Source organism: Chlorocebus sabaeus, chromosome X (genome assembly GCF_047675955.1).
Source record: "Chlorocebus sabaeus isolate Y175 chromosome X, mChlSab1.0.hap1, whole genome shotgun sequence".
NCBI lineage: Eukaryota > Metazoa > Chordata > Mammalia > Primates > Cercopithecidae > Chlorocebus > Chlorocebus sabaeus.
The window spans coordinates 88,101,451-88,110,230 of NC_132933.1; positions in this window are offsets into that span (position 1 = coordinate 88,101,451).

Here is an 8,780-nt window from a genome sequence, read left to right on the forward strand (position 1 = left end):
CCCCTCCTCCCTTTTTTTCCATTTTTTTTCCCTTAGGATACTTCTGAACTGGTGAGGTGTGTTCACAATGAGGTTTCCTCTAAAAGTTATTTTTTTTTACTTTTTTTTTTTGTTAGCAAAGCCATTGCCACTACAGATTGAATGCATTTGGGCCATCTGAAGGTTACTAAGTTAAGGATTTTTGATAGCAAGGCCTCAGCGCTTTTGGGATATGCCCTTCTTTACATTGACAACAAAGTGGTATTGGAGTGTTATAGGGTTACGGAGAATAACTTCAATTATCAATTGTAGGTTTTTAATTTACCTTGGCTTTTAAAGGGATAGGGTACACTTTTGTTTTCTTAGCTACTTGTATATATATATCTCTCTCTTTTTCCTTGATTCCCTCTTTGTCTGTCTCTTCCTCTCTGTCTCTTCCTCTCTCTATTTGCCATTTTTTCCTCTCTGTCTCTTTCCTTTCTCTCTCTCTGCTGGTCTTTCCTTGCCTCTGCCAGCCGCTTATGCTGCTGTTCTCTCAACCACTGTGTTTTGGGGGTCAGGGGTCTAAAACCAGCTGTAACCAAGTGTCTATGTACAGGAACTGGTCTGGGTTCCCTGGCTTACTACCTTGTCCATACCTTTGAAACAAGGGGCCTGTCCAGGCTTCCTTCTAATGGCCAACCTGCCTCTAAGGCTGGCCAGTCTATCTTACACAACGTTTTAAGTTTTCCTAGTGTCATAGTACTCCACAGTCTCCTTTAAATTCTTTTTTGAAATTTTTCAACATAATTCCTAGTACGGTGGGCTTATTTGTGCCTGACCTACACTTCTTTGAGACGAAACACCATGCTCATACCACACGCACACCATAAAACAAAGAATGGGTTAAAAGGGCACACACACACTTTAGCAGTTTGCACCAAACCAAAATCAAAACAAAAATAAGAGCATCCAGAAACCCAAGCCAGGTCAAAACCAAAACCAAAGTATCAAGCAATCCAAGTCAAGTCAAAAACAAAACCCAAAGTGCCGGTACAGGCACACCATGGGTGATCCAGCCATGCTTCCACTCAAATGGAGTGGGCAAGTTCCCAAGACTGGTCCTGTCAAGCAATTCAAACCAAGTCAAAACCAAAACCAAAGAACTGATAAAGGCACACCATGGGTGATCAGGCCACACTTCCACTCAAACGGAGTGGGCAAGTTTCAAAGACTAGTTTTACCAAGTTTTAGATGTCCAGACTCCAAGTGCTGGTTCCTTCCCAGTGTTCAGCCACTGCCTTGATCCGATCCAGGTAGCTCAGGCTGGTCGGAATCCCCCCGCAGGGATGTTCCACAGGGCAGGCTGAAGCTGCCTAAGGAGCTACCTCAACCATCCAGCAATCATCTCACTTACCCGTCAGGGAACCAAGAAATGTAGCAGGACGAGCTGCAGACAAAACTCCTCAGACACCTAGTTAAAGAAGGAAGGGGTTTATTCGGCCAGGGGCATAGGCAAGACTCTTGTCTCAAGAGTCGAGCTCCCTGAGTAAGCAATTCCTGTCCCTTTTAAAGGCTCACAACTCTAAGGGGGTGTGTGTGACAGGGTCGTGATTGATCAAACAAGCAGGGGGTACATGACTAGGGGCTGTGTGCCCCAGTAATTAGATTGGAACAAAGCAGGATAGGGATTTTCACAGTGCTTTTCTATGTAATGTCTGTAATCTATAGACAACATAACTGATTAGGTCAGGGGTCAATCTTTAACTACCAGGCCCAGGGTGTGGTGCGGGGCTGTCTGCTTGTGGATTTCATTTCTGCCTTTTAGTTTTGAATTTTTGTTTCTTTGGAGGCAGAAATTGGGCATAAGACAATATGAGGGGTGGTCTCCTCCCTTACTCTGAGAGGGCTCAAAATGCCAGATGATCAACTCTTATATGCGCTTTCCAGATGAGACATTTTTAAAATTAATTTTTCTTGGGGATTTCCCTACAGGGTCACTGTATGTCATGGGGGTCAACCCCCTAGAAACTCCAACAAGGCTCCTGATCACCCAAGGGTGCCTTTCAGCTGGGAAGAACAAATGCCCTTTCTCTTTGGAGCTGCAAAAATCTCAGCCTATCATTAACGTATGAAAACAACAGTTCAGTTCCTCATGCAAATGTGCACAGACAAATTGAATTAAGATTAATTCTGAGAGAAAAATCACTAGAGAAGACCCTTTAGAATGCATCTCTGAACAAGAATTAGGATCCTTAAACAACAACTTCCTAGGAGAGAAAAGGGGGGAAAAAAAAACCCAGCCAAGACCACTTCCTGTAAACTGTGTTCAGTCACCCAAAACTTTGTAGCTATTGTTTGCCATCATACATGCCAAGGTCAAATCCTCTCACAATGCAAAAACCGAAAAGGTCAGGTCATGTAACACAGGAAAACAGAGGTTTAAGCCTAAAAATAATCTGAATTCTTCAAAGGGGTTCAAGTCATTAGAAGCCGTTTCTAGATTTTTTGGTACTGCAGATGGCAAAGGTGGAAAGAGGTATAGGGTGAAAGAAAAGTAAATTAAAATGACAATTATGGAATTATTTTAAGACAGGAAGCAAACACAGAAACCAAACACATGGTTTTTTGTTTTCTCCTTTTTTTTTCTTTTGCAGCTGCGAGGAATTTTAGCCAAACTAGACAGGACTTGTTACGCACAATTTGGAATTCTCACTCGGATTTGACCAAGACAGGCAGAGTTGGTCAAATCTGATGGGAGAAACACTGGAACAAACAACAACAAAACCCAACTATATGATCACTGAGCGCTCTAATGGTAAAGAGAAATCAAGATCAACTGGCTGTTAAACTTAACTTTAGCCAAGACAACCCCCAATTCAATTACTTACCTAAGGATGGGTCTCAGGCTGAAGACTGCACTCTACCACCTGAGAAGCAGAAAAAGAACCCTCATCTTCCCTGTTGGAAGTGAGCTCAAACTCCATAAAGGAGTTAACTGTCTTCCATTGTCATGGAAGCAGGAAAAACTTGCCTTTTTTGTGTTGGAAGCAAGTAACACTCCAAAAAGGAAGCGGAGTTGTACTGCAAAATAAACTTTAGATCTTGACCAAATCTGAGGAGAATAGGGGTTCTCTGGAGGGTGTTCTCTCAGACCTCAGCAAAATTTCCTATTGGTTTGAGCCATAAAGTTAGCTCATGCTCGTACCAAGCACTGATAGATTTGTCAAAAGTCAGGGGCATCTCCACTCCAAATCCCTTCATGGTAACCAAATGTGAACCTGAAAATTTGAGACAGGGCTCAGTTAATTTAGAAAGCTTATTTTACCAAGGTTGAGGATGTGTGCCCGTGACAAAGCCTCCAAAGGAGGCAATCAGATATGCATTTGTCTCAGTGAGCAGCAGAGGGATGACTTTAAAGAGAAAGGGAGTCAGGTTTGCCTTAAGCAGTTCCCAGCTTGAGTTTTCCTTTTAGCTTAGTGATTTTGGGTGCCGAAGATACTTTCCTTTCACTAACTTTTTTTTTTTTTTTTTTTTTGGAGACAAGGTCTCTCTCTGTCAATCAGCTGGAGTGCAGTGGCACAATTAGCCCACTATAACTTCAAACTCCTGTGCTCAAGGGATTCTCCTGCCTCAGCTTCCTGAGTAACTGGGACTGCAGGTGTGTGCCACCATACCCGGCTAATTTTAAATTTTCTTTGGTAGAGATGGGGGTATCAATTTAAAATCGAACTGTCTCGAACTCCTAGGCTCAAGCCATCCTTCTGCCTCAGCCTCCCAAAGTGTTGGGATTACAGACATGAGCTACCACACCCAGCTAAATCATGCTTTGTCATTAACAAATGGCCATTCTGTTTCCCTCTAGGCCACAAGGATGAGGCTGTTTGCTGCTGCTCCTCAGAGCTGCCCCAACACTTTACACAAAAGGCAGCACTTCATTCTACCCCTCCCCTATCACCTCAATATCAATTAAAGCCTTTGCTATAATTGGAGCTTTAAATCCAAGGTTTCTAGATTCTGTTGTCAACCACATGGGAGTTTAGTCTGCCTCCTTCCCCCTACCTGATACTGTAAACCAAAAATGAAATTTTAAGCCCTGCCCTACTCTTCTGAATTTCCACCTCCTCTTGGCTAAGGGTATTTCAGAGTTAACCTAAAAATCTAGCTCAGGCCATGATGGAAGAGGGGATTGGACATGCCTCATTATACCCCTCCAGCATTAACATTAACACAGACCTTAAGTATAATTTAAAAAAAAATTACAATCTATTTTCCCTGGAGTCTGCTACCTGAAGGCTTCATCTGTATGATAAAACCTTGGTCTCCATAACCCCTTATCTTAACCCAGATATTCCTATCTACTGATAATAACTCTTTCAGCCAATTGCCAATCAGAATATGTTTAAATCTATCTATGACTTGGAAGCCTCTGCTTCAAGTTATCCTGCCCTTCCAGATCAAACCAGTGTAAATCTTACATGTAGTAATTATTGTCTCATGTCTCCCTAAATTGTACAAAAGCAAGCTGTACCCCAACTACATTAGGCACATGTTGTCAGGTCCTCCTGAGGTTATGTCGTGGGTGCATCCTTAACCTTGACAAAATAAACTTTCTTAGTTGACTGAGACTTGACTCCAATATTTTGGATTTACAATACCTACAGCATTTTTACATTTTCCAAAGTACTTTGTTTCCATTCATTCATTTTATCCCCATACCAACCCTGCAGGGACGAACATTTTCATATTCTAGGTGAAGAACCAGAGGCTAGGAGAGGTGACGTGGCTAGGATTCAGATTTCAAGCCTTTTCACTCAGTTGTAAATGCCATTGTAGACAATTTGATGTGAAAACAAACATATAAATAAGTGAATATGCAACTTGTAGAACTCTTAATTAGCAAAGAGTATGTATCTTCAGTAGGGTAATGTGTAAGTATTAGCAGCAGCGAATCCATATGCGTCTGCAGCAACCTCAATTCTTGCCTCCTCAGAAGAAATAATTCAACTGAGGGGTAAAAAAGACAGAAGAAGAGACAAAGGCAAGTTTTATAGCAGGAGTGAAAGTTTATTGAAATGTTTTAGGGCAGGAATAAAAGGATGTGAAATACCCTCAAAGAGGGCCGAGCGGGTGACCTGAGAAATCAAGTGTGTGCAGTTTGACCTTTGACTTGGGTCTTTATATGTTGGCATGCTTCCAGAGGGTTTTGTTTCTTCTTCCCTAATTCTTCCCATGAAGTGGGCTGTCCACATACACAGTAGCCTGCCAGCACTTGGGAGGGGTCACATGTGCAGCGGATTTACTAAAGTTGTACGCATGCTCACTTGTGGCATTTTTCCCGTATAAGTCAAGTGTTCCTAGAAGAAGTTCATCTGCCATTTTGCCTGTTAGTGCACATGCTTGAGCCCACTCACGCAACTCCTGAGATGTTATTGAAAAGCTGCTGATCACCAAGTTCAGATGTTCTTATCTATTGGGAGACTGTCTTTTCCTGGTGCTGGCTATGATCAATTATTATTTTAGAGAGACAGTTATCAATCACCTGACCATCACCTGACGGTTGCCTGACATTCTTGGTTGGAAAAAGGGGCCCTCTCCTGCCCTGCTTTTGAGATACCTGTTTTATATTATTTTCATGTCTGACACTAATAGCTCCATCTGGACTCACCAACCACTCCTGTGGCCCCACCCAGAAACAACTCTGTGCAAGAGGACAGCTTTGACATTCTATGATTTCACCTCCAACCTAACCAATAAGCACTCCCCATACCCTCGCCTTCTGCCAACCAAATTGTATTTGAAAATCCCCTAACCTCCCAGACTTCGATGAGATTAATTTGAGTAATTACCCCATCTCCTGTGTGGTATGGCTGACTTCCAATCAATTAAACTTCCTTTACAGCAATTTCATGGTCTTTGTTTGTGCAGCAAGTAGAAAGAACTCGTCTGGTGGTTACAGACGTGGACTTGAGATCGTTAAAGAATGAAGGGAGGAGCAGAGACAGGCAATCAGAAAGAATCAATTCTTAGAACACCATGGGAGAAACTGAAATGCATGTCCTGGAAACAGTGAGGAGTTTGATGTGACTGGACTGCAGAATGCTACAGAAAAAAAGTGGGTGCCAAGGCAGCAGAGGAAGGTAAGAGCAGCTTCTGAAGGGACCTGAATTCCATTATGGGCACCAAAACACCATGGGCTAATGGTGGATGGAGAGGGGAGATGGGTCCTCTCAGTGAGACTCAAGCTTTTCTATTCTGGCCTTTACACCTCCTATTACAGCCTTCCCTGATACCTTTTGGACATAGGATAGCCTCATTGGTTTCTCTTCATATTCAGTTCAAGCTTATTTGTGCAAGCAACATTCAGTCTCCAGCAAACGAATTCACCATAGAAACAGGCTAGGGCCATTTTCTGATCCAGTAGTGAAGTACTTCTTTCTTGCTGGAAAAGGCAGAATTTCTCCTGGGTGGCCACCACCTGGGCTCCTTTCCCTTTCCCAGCCTACCAGCTGTGAGCCTCAGTCAGCCTTAGGCCCAATTAAGTTTCTTGTTCAATGGGGCATCTGGTTGCTTTAGCTTGAGCTCTAATGATTTGGCTGGGCCCCTCCAGTGAACTGGCAAGGTCCGTTTTCTTCAGTGGCTCTATTTTTTGTCTCTTTGAGAGATCCAGGCTTGAAATACTAATGTAGAAGGCTCAATTATCTTAAGAATTCATCTTCCTTTCTCTCCAGCTCACCTCCCTCTCCCTCCAGGGATCTGTGTCATGCCATATTGATGCTCTGTCCAAGATGAGGACTCTAGTGAAGGCACTTTCACATTAAATTATTTCTCCAGCTCATTGTCTCACCACTGTTTTGAGCTCTTTTTTTAACAACACCAGTGTGAAAAAACCTTAGGGGTTTAGTTAATTAGGAGCTCAATATGAATCAGAAGTGTGATGCGGCTGCCAAAAAGATTAATACAATTTAATCAGAAAACAGGGCCCAGAAGGAAAGTGGCAAGAGCTTTATGCTGATTTGCTGCTCCACCCTGGGAGGCAGTGCCTGCTGCTTCACCACCATGATTAAGGATGCTGCAGATGGAAAGAAAAAAGGGCACTGTCCTGGGAGACTGCAATGACACTGGCCTCCTTTTGGTTTCTCACCAGACCAAGAATGCTCCTGCCTTAAAGGGCTTTGAATAGGCCGTTCTCTATGCCTAAAACACTTCCTGCAGTTTTTGACATGGCTCACTCCCTTACTTCCTTAAGCCTGTGTACAGATACATTTTCTCCAGAGAGGCTGCCTCAAACCCCCTATTTAAGATAGTTCCTCCCATCATTGTCTATCTTCTCTTATACTGCATTATCTTTATAGCACTTATAATCTTCTGATTCAAATTATCTGTTTATCCCAGTAGAACGTACGCTTATCATAGGGTTTTGTGTGTTTTGTCCACTGTTGTGTCTATAACAATACTTGACAAATATTGGAGCCAGCTGGAAATTTACCTAGGAAGCCTCTTTTTAGGCATTCTTAACATTTTCACTAATTACTTAGCCAATGCCTGAATTGGTATGTATTGGATAAATTGATGAAGGTATTGGCAATGATGTTGCAGGGGGGTTTAAACATTGGATGGGGATTTGCCTAGACCCACACCACCCAGTACAGTAGTTATTAGATACATGTGACTATTGAGCACTTGGAATGAGGCTTGTCTGAGTTGTGATGTGTTGCAAACGTAAAATATACACCAGATTTTGAAGCTTTGGCATAAAAACATGTAAAATATTTCTGTAATCATGTTTTTATTGATTATATATTTAAATAATAATTTGAATGTACTAGGTTAAATAAAATATATTCCTAAATTTAAGTTCACCTGCTTCTTTTTTCTTTTTAAATGTGTCCACTAGAAAATTTAGAATTATGTATGTAACCAGCATCATATCTGTATTAAATAGCACTGCTTTGGAGATTTTGACCACCTCCATGTTTAAACTGTGACCTTTACAAGCTTGTGTGTGTGTGTGTGGTAGAGGTAGTTCTTTGTAATTTACACAGAAGAGGGTTCTTCATAATCACTGCTACTAGGGACTGGTGACAGCACGGTCAAATAAGCACTATGATTTATTACTCTACCTCATCTTTCTCACTTGTGCCATTTGTCATCTAAGCTTGTCACAGAGCTGATAGCCACAAGCCAGAATAAATGGCTACATTTTTTTAACCTTCTTTCTTACTCCTGCCCACCTGTGTTTCCCCGATGGTGACATTAAAGCACACGTAAATGGCACAAAGGTGAGCTACAAATTGGAAGAAGAAAATCTAGCCACAAGCACTCCGAACCATCCACACCCTGCAAAATCTGCCACTTCAGAAAATATATCTCTGCCTCATGAGTAATTTTATGCCTGTAACCAACTCCTGCAGCAGATCCTTATGCTGGGTTATCCCAAAAAGACAATAGAAAAGTAAGAGATGTTTTCTAATTACCCTCTAGGAAATTAGAAAGTTGGGAACTAAAGCTCACGTGTGGGTGAAAAGTTAAACAAGAATAAAGAACAGTCATCCAAGAAATGATGGGAAAAATGTGATTAAGAGGCAAACAAATGACCCAGAAAGTTGGTGCTCTAGGAGTTCAAATAAGGGATAGCTCCAAGGGCTAAGACAGCCAGAGAAAGCTTTTTGGAGGGGGTAATACTTGAGCTATTCCTTGAAGAATGTGTGTGATGTTTCAAGATCCAGGATTTCCAGAGCTTGAAGGACCTTACATGACATAGTGTACTTCTCATTGTACAGATAAGAAAACCGAGGCCCAGAGAGAAATAAAATCACAGG